This window comes from Miniopterus schreibersii, assembly GCF_964146895.1.
Source record: "Miniopterus schreibersii genome assembly, chromosome: 15".
NCBI classification, from domain to species: Eukaryota; Metazoa; Chordata; class Mammalia; order Chiroptera; family Miniopteridae; genus Miniopterus; species Miniopterus schreibersii.
In genome coordinates, this window is record NC_138115.1 from 4,051,666 (window position 1) to 4,069,828 (window position 18,163).

At 46.3% G+C, this 18,163-nt stretch overlaps 1 protein-coding gene across 2 annotated transcripts in view; it reads left to right on the top strand.

The window, feature by feature from the left end:
* Positions 1–18,163, top strand: part of FRMD4B (FERM domain containing 4B) — a 304,300-nt gene that overhangs the window by 137,715 nt on the left and 148,422 nt on the right. The window lies entirely within an intron of this gene.

The window sequence follows — 18,163 nt, forward strand, 5'->3', positions numbered from 1 at the left end:
GCCCCGGCTCTCCAGGCGGCGCCAGGAAAAGCTGATTCTGCGTCCTGGCCGGCGGCGGGCAGAGCGCGCGGAGGGCAGGGGCAGGCGGGGCGCTTTCTGGGGATTTACCCCCTCGCACACACGGCCTCTCTATTTCCCTGCTAGGTCCCATCCTGCAGGCGGGAAGTGCGGCGACTTTATTCAACTAGGAGACCATGCATCTTCCCTGGGACCACAGCCTCCCTGGGTTTTTTTTTAAAACGGTCATTTGTGGGTTTAAAAGTCCTGCACTTTGGTTGTTAATATCTTTGAGGTTTTAAAAAACCTATATTGCATTTCAGAAGATCATCCCTGGTGTTTAGCACAGGAGCCGAGCATCACGTTTTCTTTCCTGCGATGGGAATAGCTGCGCTGTAGCTCCTGAGTCCCCTACCCAGACCCCATTCCCGGTATGGCTGTCACTTACACCTCGCACACTGAGCCCCGGATGTGACCAGTCCCCTGGCCTGACCGGCCTCCACCAGTCAGGCAAAGTGAAAAGACCAGCCCTGGCAACTGAACTGTGGGCACCCAAAGAATGAGCGCCCCTGCCACCCTCACACCTGTGCCATCCTCACACCTGTGCCATCCTCACACCTGTGCCATCCTTGTTAGCATGTGAGCAATGCGTTGCTTGGTGCTTTCACGACTCCTGCTTGGGATAACATGTCTGCAATGTGTTGCCTTTTGAAAGAATCCAAAGCCAGGCTGAGAACCGAGGCAGCGCCTGGGGGTTGGGAGTTTGCAGCCCTGGGTATGCCCCATCTGCCCATATTACACACAGCACCTGGCTTTTTGGAGCCGGAGGTATGTCTGCCTGTCAACCTTTTTCTCTTTTGGGAAATCATTGTTCAGTTTGGTCTGTAGGACAAGTAACCCTGATATAGTTTTGTTTTGCTTTTTACTGTTTGATAAACTTTCAAAAGGAGAACACAGCATTGTAGCCAACCAGATAGCCTCCACGCCTCTCTCTCAGGGAGGTGGGGGACTTATGGATTATCTCTTATACTGTTAGTGACCAATTCAAAAATCAGTGTTCCAGAATCCTGAAACCCCATGGGTTCTTTATAAGGTTGATCAATAATGTTTTAAGCAGAACAGCAACTTGAAGGACAAACCTACTAAACTATAGGTTTTCTCTTTTGTAAAATAGATGGTGACTGAGCCAATACCCTCTCATAATGATTAGAAAGAATATCTAAAATAATGATGCCCATTTTATTAGTTATAAGTAGAAAATGATCTCTAAGTTTAAAGATGCCGGTGTCTTTGAAGAAATAAGATTTTAAGAATATTGTAAAATTTGGGGAGAACCATAGATTTCTTCATTGCACAACTCAGTTTATATGTTAGCAACAAAACACCATTTTCTCTAAGGCCTTTGAAATACCTAGCAAGAAAGTAGTGGCTTTAACTGTATGGAACTGAAAAGAAGTAAAATAAAATGATTAATACCTTCAGCTCCAAGTTATATAGACACAGGAGTAAACCCGACCTCTGCCTGTGTATGACTATGGGTAAAGTTACTTACTCTTACTGTGCTTCAGTTTCATCGTCTATAAAGTGGAAATGTAATAGTACTAACCACAGATTGTTAAGAGAAATGACATGTAAGATATTCAGCACAGTGCCTAGAGTTTAGGAAGTGTTCGATAAATGTTATCTGTTCTGTCCGTTAGGATTCATTTATTATAATAGGAAACCCAACCCAACTAACCTACAGAACGAAAAGAAGGGACTTTTGACACAGCTGAGAAGCCTAGTGGCAGAATGGACTTCAGGCACGGCTGGATCAGGACGTCATGCTCGCTCCCCATGATTCTTTCGGCCCTGTCTTGTTTGTGTGCTGGCTTTATCCTCAGCTGATTTCTCTCCTCAGGACAGCAAACAGCCACAGCAATCTCACATACCCGCCCATCCAGAGAGAAAGCAAATTCCTCATATCCACCAATTATCACTCTGTACTCCGATGGGTCAGCCGTGCCCACCCCCACGGCCATGCCCTGATTGGCACAGGGAATAGCACTGTAATAAAGGCATTCTCAGCGAGACGGGCATGGTCCCCAAAAGGCAAAACAGTTTCCTGAGACTAGGAGGGGGGCAAAAAAACTTACTCTTTTTATACAAACAGCACAGGTGTACAGTACATAAAAAGACGCATAGTATATCTGGGGCATTAGAATATGGGAGGGGGGGTAGCTAACAAAAAATCTAAACAGCCTTCTTAAGAGAGTGATAATGAATAAAAACACTGAGAAACACTGAGTTTTATTGGTTGGGTTAGGCCCGTGGAGGGGCTGACCCACTTTTGAAGCTAGGAGTGAGGTTGGCCCCCAGACCACACAGTCAGGGCTTGAGATGCCGTTGGCAGTGTCCACTGCCCCTTCAGCATTAAACTCTCAAATCAGAGTTCTTTAAATAAGATAATTAGTTCGTTTTCAAGGTAGTAGGAAGATTCATGCACAAATGCATTTGTAAGTGATGCGAGCTGAGGTGGGGACCTATCGCTAGGAAACCCACGCTGCTCTCCCATCGTTGCCAACCCTAAGCCGCGCGGGCAGGCTCCACTGTGCCACCAGCTTCTGGCGTCGGACCTGGAAACACGCCAGAGAGTTACATATTTTACCGAACCTAATTTTTTTATCATCTTGATAAGAAAAAGGTGTCATTTTTCTTGCTTTTCATCTGAATACTTTTGTTTGTGAGAAACTCCAGACCTCAATCGCTCTAGAAAGAAACAAGGGTGGGCAGGAGGTACCCACCCGTGGAATCCCTGCGTCCCAGGTGTTTTGTTTGGTCCTGTGCTATGAGTGAAATGCAATCTCCCGCCTATTCATAGGCTTGGCAACAGCATCGTTGCCCGGCGCAGTCCCAGGAAGGCCTCATTTCTTTGGAATTGAACGCTTCCTCCTCTTCTAGATATTGGAGAGGCAAGTGCCTTAATTTGCCAATGACCATGAATAATTAAGATACTAGCTATAGGGCATTTCTGTAGTGATGCGACTAAATGAAAAGCAGGCTGAGGCTGCACCGAGCTGCCTTTGAACAGAGACTTTCGTTGTGAGTGAAGCTTTGAATGAGGTCAAAGTTGCGGACACGGGATATTCACCTTCAGTTTCGGGCTCAGTTCTAAACGCTGTTTTGTCCACCGTGTGTCTGTCCTGCTTGTATGTTGCCCGGATAGGTTGCATTGTAGCTGTTAATGAGGTTTAACCGGGAGTTAAGGTGGAAATGATGGGAGAATGCTGTTTAAAAAGTATCAGCACTCTGCTTTTTATTAAGGGTGACGAGTCCTAACAAAGCCCTCAGTTTGTGACTTGGGATTAAGTTTTATTTTCCTCCCCAATGTCTCAAAGGTAGAATTTCGTACAAACCCTGAATACAGGCCTTGCCTCCAGCAGGAGGCAACTTGGACAGAATCTGGGATATTCAGGTGGCAGAAGAGTCTGGGTAAGCTCCCCCGAGGCAGGCAGCTGACACTGAGGGGTGCAGAACATGGCAGAGGCTATGGCCTGGAGCGCATTTCACCTTGAGCAAATTGCTTTCCTTCTCTGAGCCCCTTTTCCTCCTGGGGTAGAGGGCAGAACTGTAGTTCCTGCAGTGCGGGGTAGGGTGCAAAATTCATGAGATCACATACGTAACTGGGCGCCCTGCCTGGTACCAGCAGATGCTCAATAAATGTTAGCTCTTGGTTACGTGAAGGACTTAACAGCAGACCCAGAGCAGGTGCTTGGCAGAGGGTAGCTGTGGGTCTGAGCATTTGTTCACCGGGAGAGTAGTCCTCTGGACACTGACCTCTCATCTGTGCACGTGGGGTGTTCCATCAGAGACTGGCATTTCCGCAGCAGCGCATGCAACGTGGACCTTGGGCACTTGGACCTGTGTCCCACACAGCAGCCTACATTTTCCTTTTCTTTTTTCTTTTTTTAATTTATCTTTATTATTGAAAGTGTTACAGATGTCCCCCCCTTTTCCCCACTGATCTCCACCCCACTCCCCCCGATCCCAGGCCTTCACCACACTTTGTCCGTGCCCTGGGTTGTGCATATAAATATATAAGTTCTTTGGTTATCTCTTCCCACCCCCCTCTCCTGAGATCTGTCAGTCTGTCCCATGCTTACACTGAACCTGTTTTGTTTGCCAGTTTTCTTTTAGCCCACACATGAAATCTAGGAGGCCACACACAGCTCGCCCTAGGAAGATAACCTCTTTATACGTAGGACTCTGCTGATTCATAAACTGCCAACACCTGGACTTTGCATCCCATCACATTGGGTGGGAAGACCAAGTCCCCCACAGGGCAGCCTCTCACCCAGCATTCAGCGGCCTGTGTGCATTTCAAACCATGTGCACTTTGCTTGTCGCCACCCTTCAGTCTCCACCAGCCTCTGAATTATATGGACTAGATGGGGGCTGACAAACCATGACCCGCAGGAAAAACTGACTTGCCTTCTGTGTTTGTAAATAAGGTTTTATTGGCACACAGCCCTGCTCATTCATTTATGTGTCATCTATGGATGCTTGCTCACTATGGTGGCAGAACTGAGTCGTTGTGACTCAGCTACTTAGAGCTGAGTGGTTGAGGCAACCACTGTATTGGCCACAAAGTCGAAAATATTTACTATCAGCCCTTTACAGAAAGAGCTTACCAATCCCTGGACTAGAAAGAAAAAAAAAGCAATGTATTGGTTAGCGAACGCTAGAGGAAGAAAAATCCAGAACTCAATCATAGAAAAACAGAATTTGAAAGAATATGGAGGAATTTTCTTATGAAAAACTTAGTCACTGGGAAATTAATAAACAAATGACGAGCGTTCACTTTACCTTTAACCAGCTCTTTCCTTGTAGAACATGACTGGAGTCATAGAGCGGCTCACTCATTCATCCGCTTACTGATTCCTAAAGACCACCAAGTGTTCACCGCCCAGTTACTGTGCCAAGGTGTTAGCAACACAGTCAAAATGGACATTTTTCTTGCCCTCCTCAAGAAATGTGTTGTCAAGTAGGGGATACAGGTAAGGAAATCAAACCCTATGGAAGAGCTTTTCCCAGGATGCTTTAGGTGCACAGTGCAGGGGTCTAAGTCAGACAGGGGTAAAGCAAAAGGGGGGAGCCAAGGAAGCTTCCTGGAGGAGGTGCACGCTAGCTGAGGTTCGAAGGACAAGGAGTTGGGTGGTGAAGAATGGCAGGGGGCGTTTCAGGTGCGGGGAGGCAGGGCTCCCAGGGATTATCAAGAGCTTTTAAGGTGGATGTGGGGAGAGATAAGTGATGCCGGCCGAGAAATTTTGTTTGAGAATAACGTCTGAATTTGATTGGTCCTGTATTTTAGGATTAGGATTTTGGTGTTTTTCTTCAGAACTCTTCATGGAGGGGAGAGGTTGGTTGATACATTTGGGAGAGAATGACATAGTGGAGGTAGGAAGGGGAGGGAGGGTGGGAGGCTGCTGCAGTGAGGAAGGTTTATTAATCAGGATAGGATAGGTTTTGCTATGGCAAATAACAGCCTCCGGGACCCTAGTGGCTTAAAACAATAAAGGATTATTTTTGGTTTACACAACCTGTCCACTCACAGGTTGGCTGTAAACTCTGCTCATCACTGTCATTCAGGCTCACAGAACGTTCCTGAACATTACCAGTTGCCATGATAGAAAGTGGACAGCCCTTTAGGCCTTTGCACTGGCAATTATGTGCTCAGCCTCTAAATGGCTCATGTCACTTTTTATAAGTCATTGGTCAGAGCCGGTCATGTAACCCACTCAGCCACAGCGGCCAGGAAAAGCATTCCTGCAGTGGGACAGTATGCCTGCTGATGCAGATTCGGTTCCTTAGGAAGCTGACGCTGAACTGGAGATTAACAGGAGGGAGTTTGCTCTGAGGATCAAGGCCTATGGAAGGGAACAGGAAGAGGAAGGGTTGAGCTGGGCTACAGTTCAGCTGAGCAAAGGCTCTGCTGATTCTCGGGTAGCTCTGAAACTGAGAGTTGTCCCCAGTTGGACAAGAGGGCTGGGTCCTCCCCTCTTCTGAGTCAACCCATCCCTGGAGGTGGGCTGCCCATGAGAAGGCAGTGTGACCTTGGACCAGGCAGCTCTCTCAGGCAGGGCAATTCTCAGAGGGAGCTGAGAGCTGAGAGCTGTCAGCTCACAACAATCCCGACGCTTGATGAAATAAGTCTAGAAGGCACTTCACAGCATCGTCTACAAATGCCTGCTCAACAGGTGCTGCAATCCAAGCCTGGGCTAAGGCAGGGCCAGCGGGAAGGAAGTAGAGGGTGAGGATTGCATTGAGGGGAAGGAAGTAGAGAGTGAGGATTGCATTGAGGGGAAGGAAGTAGAGAGTGAGGATTGCATTGAGGGAAGGAGTAGAGAGTGAGGATTGCATTGGCGGGAAGGAAGTAGAGAGTGAGGATTGCATTGAGGGAAGGAAGTAGAGAGTGAGGATTGCATTGAGGGAAGGGAGTAGAGAGTGAGGATTGCATTGGCGGGAAGGAAGTAGAGAGTGAGGATTGCATTGAGGGAAGGGAGTAGAGAGTGAGGATTGCACTGAGGGGAAGGGAGTAGAGAGTGAGGATTGCACTGAGGGGAAGGGAGTAGAGAGTGAGGGTTGCATTGAGGGAAGGGAGTAGAGAGTGAGGATTGCACTGAGGGGAAGGGAGTAGAGAGTGAGGATTGCATTGAGGGGAAGGGAGTAGAGACTGAGGATTGCACTGAGGGGAAGGGAGTAGAAAGTGAGGATTGCATTGAGGGAAGGGAGTAGAGAGTGAGGATTGCACTGAGGGGAAGGGAGTAGAGAGTGAGGATTGCATTGAGGGGAAGGAAGTAGAGAGTGAGGATTGCATTGAGGGAAGGGAGTAGAGAGTGAGGATTGCACTGAGGGGAAGGGAGTAGAGAGTGAGGATTGCATTGAGGGGAAGGAAGTAGAGAGTGAGGATTGCATTGAGGGAAGGGAGTAGAGAGTGAGGATTGCATTGGCGGGAAGGAAGTAGAGAGTGAGGATTGCACTGAGGGGAAGGGAGTAGAGAGTGAGGATTGCATTGAGGGAAGGGAGTAGAGAGTGAGGATTGCATTGGCGGGAAGGAAGTAGAGAGTGAGGATTGCATTGAGGGAAGGGAGTAGAGAGTGAGGATTGCATTGGCGGGAAGGAAGTAGAGAGTGAGGATTGCATTGAGGGGAGGGGAGTAGAAAGTGAGGATTGCATTGAGGGGAGGGGAGTAGAGAGTGAGGATTGCATTGAGGGGAAGGGAGTAGAGAGTGAGGATTGCATTGGCGGGAAAGAAGTAGAGAGTGAGGATTGCATTGAGGGGAAGGGAGTAGAGAGTGAGGATTGCATTGGCGGGAAAGAAGTAGAGAGTGAGGATTGCATTGCGGGGAAGGGAGTAGAGAGTGAGGATTGCATTTCGGGAAGGAAGTAGAATCTAGCTTCAAAAGATGGCCTGGCTGTCAGGGTGGTCTCCTGACTGGATGCTACTCTCTGTTGAAGGGATGGATAGCCATGGAGTCAGCTACTATTAGTGACACATACAGGAAGGAAAGAAACTCAGCTAATAAATGAAATATGAGTCCACCAATTACTGAGAAAATTATCTTCCACCTTTTTGGGTTTACCCGAATCCTGCAATTTTATGGTGGGGAACTAAGATGCTAAGGTGCCCAAAAGCTGGGAAGGAAAGCTATCTTAATATTTTTGCCCATCACTTAATATAAGTTAATTTCTAAAATACCATATCATTTTTAAGATCAACAAGATTAGTGTTGGGATCTTTGCAAAGTGCTTTTGAACCGTGGTTGCACACTTGAAAAACCAAGTTCAGAACAGACTGTCTGCCCTTCAGCTGCTGCTTGCGTTCCTCCCCCCACCTTCCTCGGTGGAGCTGCTGCGGGGAACAGCTTCCTGTTCATCCCACCTTCCTTTACTCTGAACTTTCTGGTCCTGACGTCCGATTTGATTGTTGTGGAAAAATGTAAGTAATTCAAATGGTGAATTTTATAAACAAAACCATGTGACACAGCATGGAGAAGAGGCAGAAGGTAAGCCTCGTGTAGTCATATTCCTGTGCGTATATGTGGGCATGACATACACGCTCTGGCATCCTTGAAATAAACCTGGGCCGTGAAAGAGTGTGGTGAGTAGAGTAAGTGACTTAGTACCAATTCCCCTAATGTCCTAATCTGTTTTTAAATCCTCACCCGAGCATGTTTTTATTGATTTTAGGGAGAGAGGAAGGAAGAGAGAGAAACAGCGATGTGAGAGAAACGTTGATCGGCTGCCTCCCATCCGCCCCGCCAGGGCTAGAACCGGGAACCTGGTGCAGGATGACGCTCAGCCAGCCGAGCCGCCAGCCAGGACCTAATCATTTTGAAGTCTCTTGACTTTTATGTTTGGGCAAAGCCTGTTGATTAAATTATCACTATTTCTCCTTAACTAGTGCTTTTATTATTTGACTGTCTTGATTCAACTAATAGCTACTAATTATTAAACAGCTGCTGTGTGCTAGGCCTTGTGCCTGGCACTTTGCATGCATTATCTTTTAAAAAACAAAACAAAACCAAAAAATAACCTTTTGCCTGGCCAGCATGGCTCTGCAGTTGAGCGTCAACCTCTGATCCGGGAGATATGGGTTCGATTCCCGGTCAGGGCACATGCCCGGGTTGAAGGCTCGATCCACAGCAGGGGGCGTGCAGGAGGCAGACGATCGATGACTCTCATCATTGATGTTTCTCCCTCTCCCTCTCCCTTCCTCTCTCTGAAATCAATAAAGACATATTTTAAAAATAAATAAATAAAAATAAAATATAAATAAATGAAAATCCTTGAGCCCTTGATAGGTGGCTCAGTTGATTGGAGCATCTTCTCATACACCAAAAGGTGGTGGGTTCGATCCCCAGTCAGGGCAGGTGCAGGAGGCAACCCATCAAAGTTTTCTTTTTCTCTCTCTCTTGCTCACTGCCCCCCGACTTCTCTCTCTCTAAAAAAATTAATAAAAACATATCCTCAGGTGAGGATTGAAAAAACAACCACCTTTTGAGAAGTATTTCAATATGCAAAAATATAAAAGAAAATATAGATAAAACTGAAGTATCTACCATTCAGTTTTAAGGAATCTTAATATTATGCTGCTTGATTCAGATACTTTTTTGTAACGTAGTAAATTTTAAAAAAACATACATCTTTACTGATTTCAAAGAGAGGAAAAGAGGAGGGAGAGAGAGAAACATCAGTGATGAGAGTCGTTGATCGGCTGCCTCCTTCACATGCCCTGCTGTGGATCGAGCCCTGAACCCAGGCATGTGCCCTGACCGGGAATCGAACCCGTATCTCCTGGATCATAGGCCGATGCTCAACCACTGAGCCACTCCGGCGGGTTAATGTAGCAAAATTTTATAGAGTAAGTTGAAACCAGCTTTGTTCCTCTTGTCTCCCCCTATAAGTAAACTACCTGAAGCTGGTGTTTTTTATTCCTGGACATGTTTTTATCATTTTGCCACATACACTTGTATCTATTATATATCTATTATATATCTATTATAATAGCCCCCTCCCCTTTGGCAAACATCAGCTTGTTCTGTATCTGTCTTATGTTTCTGTTTTATATAAACTATGTATTTTTGTGTTCGTAAATTTCATATGTGAGTGTGTCATTCTGCTACCTTATTTTCCTCTCAGTGAGCTTCTGGAATTCACTTCCAAATTCATTTTAACTTGTGTCCAATTGCATGAGTAGATCAATCTCTTGTTGATGGATTTAGTGTCCCAAAATACTGCAGTGAAAATGTTCATATTTATCTCCTGTGCATGGGCAAGACCCTCTCAGGGGTGTGTACTCAGAAGGATAGTTGCTAGACTTTCAGCACTCTTAGATGTGCCATACCTTTGCCCTTTCAGCAACTCTTCAAGATGACCCCATGAATCCCACTTCAGCGGTTTTATATACTTATTAGTTAATCTGTCATGATGCTGGAATTTAACAGAGCTCTAGCTGACTCAAGTGCTTGGCCTCTTGCCACTGACTTGCTGCTTTATTTATTAAAAAGTAACATAAAGGTAGAATTTTATCATTTATTCACTAATCCATTCACTCAACAAACATTGGATGGAAACATAGCCTAGTGCTTAAAAATTAAGTCTATCAAGTCAGACTGCCTGAGTTCAAATCCTAACTCAACTTTGTTGCCATGTGAGTTCTCGGAATCTCAATTTAATTAGAGTATCTACCTCCAAGAGTTATTCTCCTGGGATTGTTATAAAAATTAGCTGCAATGAAAAGCACTGAAAACATGCTAGATGTATATGTGGATGGATGTACCAACAGATGGATGACTGGATGGATGGTTGATGGGTGGCTGCCTGAATGGCTGCCTGGCAAATAGTCTTCATATGTTCTGTGTTTCAATTTTTTATGCACATGGATAACCTTTAGAACTTCTAAAATCCGCAGAATCCTTGACCCTTCCTTTCTTCTCCCTCACCCCAGATTAATGATTACAGTCTAGGGTGGTGACCAGGCAAGGGGCCCACTGACTACTGTGTAGAGACACTGTGCCCACCTGTTTTTATGGTATAGCTTTTTATAAGGAGACTCTGACAACTTAATGCTGCTGGCTTCTTGGTTTCTTTTATGAAAACAAAGATGCTCACAACTATTTTGTTGCTTATTTCTTTCTAACAGAAAGCTATAAAAATGTCTTCCTCTCAACCCTGAACTCTGTTCTCTAGGACTGAGAGCCCCAAGTGCTCATGCCTGAGGCCAAGGGGCTCCACTGACTGCTTTCTCGTCTGCGTAAGCTCGCCTCCCATGACCCTCAGATTCCAAACAGCTAAGGAGACCCAGTTATTACAAGCATCGGGCTACCCTTGGGTAATGTAGCAGCAAAGGCAAATATTTTCATAGAAATTAGTTTGTCTCATTAAAATGTAATTAGATGCTTATTATCTCCTAGAGAAAGAGACCTTAATAAAATAGGGAAACAGAATGGGCTACGGCCAGCTGGACTTGGGTTAAAACCCAGGCCTCATCACTCAACAGCTGTGTGACCTCAGGCCAAGCTACTGAATTGCCCTGAGCCTATTTCTTTACCTCTACAAAAGGTTAAGTAAGATGTACATTTTAAGTTTGGTGATAAAGGTTTAAGAAGCATTGATTGAAAAGTAGTAGTTTTTCAAATGCAAAAATGAGGACCCCTTGTACAAATTTGATCCTAAGCCAAAAGTTACCATGCTAGTTGTTACAGTGTAAACTCTGACGGGGTTTCAGCCCGAACACTCCCTTTAAGGAGCTCGGCGTCTCTGCTCCGCGTCTGAGGCGGGGATGACAGCGGTCCTGCCTCCTAGGGTTGCTGAGGGGACAGCACTGGTCACAGGAATGGAGACTCGCTCGGGTAAAGCATTTGCAGCGTTAGCTCGGGGTGCTTCCACTTAATGAACGTGCCCTGTGTGAGACACAGCGCCGAGCACTTTATCGACCGTTTCCTTTCATTCCACAATGACCCGACTTCGTGTTCTTCCACCCATTTGGCAGAAGTGGGAATTGTTTAGAGCATTAAGTAACTTGCCCAAAAGCGAAGATCTGTCTAAATCCAGCCTCCAGATTTTGTTAACAGTGAGTCCGACGATGTCAGTCTCCTGTTCAAAACCTTCCAGCGACTCCCCAACTCTGAGGAAGGGCCAGCCGTGCCCTCGTGACTGGTGCCCTGCGCAGGGTCCCCCAGCCCCCACCAGCGCGCACCCCCGCTCCGGCCTGAGCCCGGCCTCCCCCGCCTCCCTCCCGCCTCGACCCGCGGAGGCCCAGGCTCCGCGCCCAGGAGCCCGCGGGGCGCGCCCCGGGCCGCAGGTGCCCCGCCCGGCCGCCCCCTCCCGCCAGCTTCTCCGCAGCCCTCCCGGCGCCCGGCTGGGCCCTTGTGCGCGCGCGGCTGTCTCGGGGCCCGGTGTAGCGGAGCCGCGGGGCTCGCCTTTGCCCCCCGCGGCGCCTGGGCCGGGACCCAGCGGGCCCCTCCGGAACCCGCGACGGCGAGGGGGGCCCGGGCTGGGGGCGCCTGGGGCGCAGGAAGGTGCCGAGGGGGCGGGGGGCGCGGGGGCGGGGAGCGCGGGGGGGGGGGCCGCGTCCTGACGCGCTCGCCTGGCTGCCGGGCGGAGGGCGCGCGGGGGGGGGGGGGCTCCCCGTCAGCTGGTGGGCGCGGGCTGGGGGCGCCTGGGGCGCAGGAAGGTGCCGAGGGGGCGGGAGGCCGCGGGGGTTGTCCGACGGGGACGCGCGCGCTCCGGGCAGGTCCGGAGGCCTCGTCGGGGAGGGAAGCCTGCGTGTGCGCGTCTATTATTCTCCGTTGTGGAAAAGAGCCCCAGGCTGTCACCAGCCGGCGGGGAAAACGCTCCTTCGGTTCCCTCGTGGCCATTTCACAGGGAGACGGCCTGAGAGGGAGCAGAGCCGGCGGTTTCCTCCTGCGCCGCCGGAACGGGCGCCAGGACCCCGCTCCCGTCCCGGCGCGTCCCGGGTGCGACGGGCGGGGCCGCCTCCCAGCCCCGCGCGCCCCCCGCGCCCCGCGCCCCGCGCCCCGCGCGCTCCCCTCTCCCCCCGCGCCCCCTCCCCCCCCTGCCGGGCACCCTGCGGGCGCCTCGCTGCGGCCCCGCCTCCGCTCCTCCGGGCCGCTGCGGGGAGGGAGGGAAACAGCCTTTGGATTTATTTGCCTGGGTTTGGGGGAGGGGAAAAAAGAAAACAGCACTTTTTCCTGGTCCTCATTAGTGTTTCATTAAAAACTTTCTTTCTCCGAGTCTTTGGCTGCATCCAGGCCTTTCAGAATCCTGCGGCTCAGGCAGTGTTACAGAGTTTCACCCTGAGTTACAGAGCTGGTCATTGTGGCTAATTATCAACCTCAAGTAATGACGGAACGTAATCTCCAGGACAAAAAGCAATTCTGAGTGTCGCCCAGATAGTCCCTGAAGACAGAGGACGCTTGCTTTTAATAAGTAATCTAATGCCAAGTTTTAAACAAAATTTACGGTTAAGTTTGAAACAGTTTGGTCAGGGTATAAAGAATCTTAACTCTCAACTCATACTTAAATTTATGGGACGCTTTCTTCCTCAGAGTTTTATATGTTGGCCTTTCTGGGCACAGCGGCAGCCGAGCAGACACAGTTGCAGCCAGACTCGTGAGATTCTGCTTTCAAGTTCTTTTTCAAAATGAGATTTTTTTTCTTAGTGAATGTGTTTTTTCCTTTAATAAATTTCTGAGTTTATTAAACAAGCTAACTCAACTCAGAGTTTCAAAAAATTTCTTTTGTGATGTTAGTGCCCGGGTTTAAACAGTGCCCTTTATTTACTACTGGGTTGTATCAGTTTAATTATTTTCAGGCTCGTACACTACATTAGGCTGCAAATATAGCAAAAATTTGCGACTTCTTTATGCTGTATATTGTGTTTTAATATCAGATTTACTTATGTTCTTTCTATCTTTTTTTTTCTCTTTTTTTTTTTTGGTATATTTTCTCTGAGCAATAGGTCATGTTTAAATGTATAAATAAATACATTTTTTACGTGTACATATATACCAAAAACATGTAAATACATGTATGTATATATATGTGTGTACATATATGACTGTATCTGGAGTTTTTCCAGAAAGTAAAACCATGAACCAACATATTCACCAAACACAGCATATTTTCCTCAGTCTTCCACATCACGTCTCAAGTTGTTTGGACCTGCAGTAAGTAGTCGGTACCAAGAGTGGGGTTAGGTCCCAAGCACATTGTGTTCTTCAGGAAGATGCCATCCATGTTGATGAAGTTCAGCGCATGTGCCAGGATGCTTATTGCACCGTGATTTGAAATATGTAATAGTGAACCAGTGGAGACACGAGTTGAGAGTGATTAATTAAAGGCCACCACCTGTTGACCCTGGTGGTTCGAGCTGCACAGGTCCACTTATTTGAGGATTTTTAAAATAAATACTGAAAATGTATTTCTCTTCCTTAAGATTTTCTTCCTAACATTTCCTTTTCTCCAGCTGACTTTATTGTAAGAACACAGAATATGATACATATAACATACAGAATGTGCTCATCACCTGTTTACGTTGTTGGTAAGGCTTCTGGTCAACAGTAGGCTCTTAGTAGTTAAGTCTTGGGGAGCAGGAAGCTGTGAGGCCCTTGGACTGCCCTGGGGTGGAGGGGGTCAGTCAGCGCCCCTGACCCTGCGTTGCTGAGAGGCGACCTGCGCCCTCCTGCAGGGAACCCTGAGCTCAGCAGGAAGGACAGGCAGAGCTCTCTCTGCCTCACAGCCCAAAACAGTGCCCGCGGTGTGTTTTGAGGTAAAAACAATAACAAAGGACAGAACAATACACAAGATGTGTGACTATATATATAGAGATAAATAGATAAGGTACATGTAAAAAATGTGTGTCTGTGTTCCTGTACCTGGGAAAATAAGGTTGGAAATATATGGACCAAACCATAAATACATTTTTTTAATCCTCACCTGAGGATATGTTTTCTTATTGAACAGAGAGAGAGAGAGAAACATCAATGTGAGAGAGAAACATTGATCAGCTGCCTCCCATACTCACCCGGAGGGATTGAACGCACAACCCAAGTATGTGCCCTGACCGGGACTCGAACCCACAACCTTTTGGTGTACAAGATGACTCTCCAACTGAGCCACCTGGCTGGGGCATCCATTAATAAATTTTAACCCTGGGAAAAGTAACGATGATGGGAGAGGTTTCTACTTATTTTACTTTCATAATTCCGAGTTAAGTTGTTATAGCAAGGATATATATGTAATTTTTGTAATTTTGTAAAAGTTCCTATTCAAAACCTTTGATCCAGGCTGTTGTGTCGAGTATTTCCGGGAGGCAGGGATCTGTCCCACTGCACTTTGAATCACAGCACTCAGCATGCAGTGTGTCCCTGTAATCACGATCATCACTTATTATTGATGTGATTACTGTTGAATAAAAAGTAATATTTGTGCTCAGTTGAGAACCATAGATTTTTTATCATTAAAATAACATAAACCCATAGGTTGAACTGTTAGAACAATGCATGGCTTAGAAGAGTACTTTATCAGTGGTACATAGTCATCAGATATTTTCTAAACATACAGTGACACGCATGTTATATCAATATAAATTTTGCAGAGATGAAAGCATCCTATACATTTTACTTGAAATGTCCTTACTTGCTAACATGTCTTAGATCCTGACCCGTCTCCTTACTTGTCCCAGCTTGTGTACTCAGTGGTGTGAATGTGCCATAGTTAATTTCACCAGGCCCCTATGAATGGACAGTCAGGCTGTTTCCAGTTTTTACTAAGACAGCACTACAATGAACATCCTTATATGTGAAATGTTTGTGGGGGGATTTCTATAAGATAAATACCTTGTTTGGAAGGAATTTGGATTTTCGAAAAGGTCGTGTGATTTATGCTGCCATGAATGAACAAGAATCCTTCTTTCCATACTCTAGCCCACACCTTTTGATTTATACTCTTCTACTAGCCAAAAAGTTACATTTTATGTCTGATTTTATTTTATATTTTATTTTATTTTATTTATTAGTGGAGCTATCCAGTTTTCATAACTTCCTTAAAGACCATAGTGCTTGGAGCACTGGGATTGCTCTCGTCTGAAAACAGAAAAGCATCCGGCCTTTTATCACACAATAAATTGCTCTGCATGTTTTCAAGCCACACTTGAGAGAAAACTTTAGTCTCTTAGAAAGTTTCTCATCTCAAAGTGCTATGGAGTTTCCTTGTATGGATAAAATGAGCTTATGCAGAGCACTGCTGGCTAAAATCCACACGTCAGGCGGAGTCTTGCACAGCCCCTCTGTCACTCGGAGACAGGGTTTAGAAAGAGCTGCGCGTGGCTCTCTCTTTGCAGTCACTGTGCCGATGGGTTTCCTGCAGCAGTTACGCATGCAGCCTGGGGGTCTCCTGACTGGCCTCCAGGACAGTGCTTCCCGGCATTTCTTCATGCCTCAGAGTACTTACAAGGCGTTGACGTCTTTGTGGCAGCCAGGGCAAGTGTACATGAGGCTGCTCGGGGCTCGTGGTGACCGTCAGAGGTCTCAGGGTGCCTTAAGGGCGGAGAAGACCGTCACCTGAGGATAACTGCTGCCGGTGTGCGCACAGTGGTTGTGAAGCTGTGCTCCGCGACAGTCATGATGACTTGTTCCTCTTGCCAGGGCCTGGGTAGGGTGAGCGTATGGCCCAGCTCTGGCCAGTGGGGGTGGCTTGCTGATGCATTTCTTAAAAGGCTCCCTAAAGAGATAAAAGAAAGAGGGTCGTTTTTGGAAGAGTGACAACTATATTGCCACCAGCAGAGAACGTTGGCTTGAGGAGAACATGCTGAGTGGGAACGCAGAAGGACCTGGGACTTCGATGGCATTGCTAATCTGTGACCACACCAACCTGGCACTGCCCTTCCTTTAGATACTGAGGTCATAGATACATGTTATTAAAGTTATTCTCACTTTTTGTTTGTCTGTTACTGCAAAAAGCATTCCGATGTAATATCTGCTCATATCTGAAGATTAGAGCTTATAGAAGAGTTGTGCAGCAAAAAAGTGCTCAAAACAAGAAACTCCTGAGGAAAGTGGAAAAAGAACTGGGGATGTGCTGAAAAAGGGAAAATGTTTAAGTTCAGAGTAAGTGGGTAGAAGTAAAAGGGAATTATAAAAAACCAATGAGCTTTACATTAAAAAGTACAGTTTTGTTTTTGTTGGGGTTTTTAAAAATAATATAACAGTGGTTTCAACTGGAAATATTTGCCAGCATCTCAGAAAAACATTAGAGAAGGGAAGGGATTCTTATTTTACTTTTTTTCTAATCCTCACCTGAGGAGTGAGGATATTTTTTTCCATTGATTCTAGAGAGAGTGGAAGGGAGGGGGCAGGAGAGAGAGAGAGAAACATCAGTGTGACAGAGACTCATCAATTGGTTGCCTCCGACACCCACCATGGGGCGGGGATCAGATCTGCAACCCAGGCACGGGCCCTTGACCTGGAATCAAACCCACGACCCTCCGGTGCACAAGCCAGCGCTCTAACCACTAAGCAACACCTGCCAGGGTTCTTTTCTAAATTTTACTTTTCAATTACATTTTATATTCAATATTATTTTATTAGTTTCAAGTGTACAGCATAGTGGTTAGACAGTCATATACTTTACAAAGTGTTCCTCCCAATATTTCCAGTACCCACCTGGCACCATACGTGGTCATTACATTATTGACTATATTCCCTGTGCTGTACTTTACGTCCCCAGGACTAAGGGAAGGGATTCTAATTGACAATGCAAGAGACAGAAGAGCAACAAGTCAGGAACCTGACCCCTGGAGACAAAGGGTCTGTTCCTACTTCCCTGTGTGACTTTATGTAAGTTACTTAACCTCTCTGCTTCAGTTTTCCCATCTGTAAAATGAATATGATAATAATAATGGTCCCTAATCTCTAAGGTATTACTGAATACATACTTATAAAGTATGGAAACGGTCTGGTGTATGTTTATTATTATTAATTTACAGTTCTGAAAAAAAGAAGTCACTTAAACTCAAATGCTTCTACTGCTACCCAGTCACTAAAGCAGCTAACTTATAATAGAAGATCTAGAATACCAAGTGTTGGCAAATACCTCTCACACATTCCTCATGGGAGTGGAAAATGGTATTGCCTTTTGGAAAACTGTTCAGCAGCTTCTTAAAAAGTTGCAAATATCCACTTTATGATCTATTAGCTCTACTCCTATGTATTTCTTCAAGAGAAATGACAATGTATGTACACACATGCACACATACAAACCCTGTAAAAGAATGTTCACAGCATCTATTTATAATACCCCCTAATTGGAAATAGCCCAGGTTTCCATTAACAAGAGAGTAAATGAGTAAACTGTAGTATATTCTGCAGTAGAATACTGCTCAGCAATCGAAAATCAATGAACTGCAAATATACGCAGCACCGTGAATGAATCTCAACATTAGCTTAATGAAAGGAGCCCGACACAAAAGAATGCATACTCCAATATTCAACTTATATGCAGTTGTGGAATAGGAAATACTCATCTACGGTAGCAGAAATCTTAACAGTGGTTACTTTCAGGGGATGGGGAAGATTGGCAGAGGTAGCTTTCTGGAAGTAGTCTGTATCCTGGTAGGTGTGAG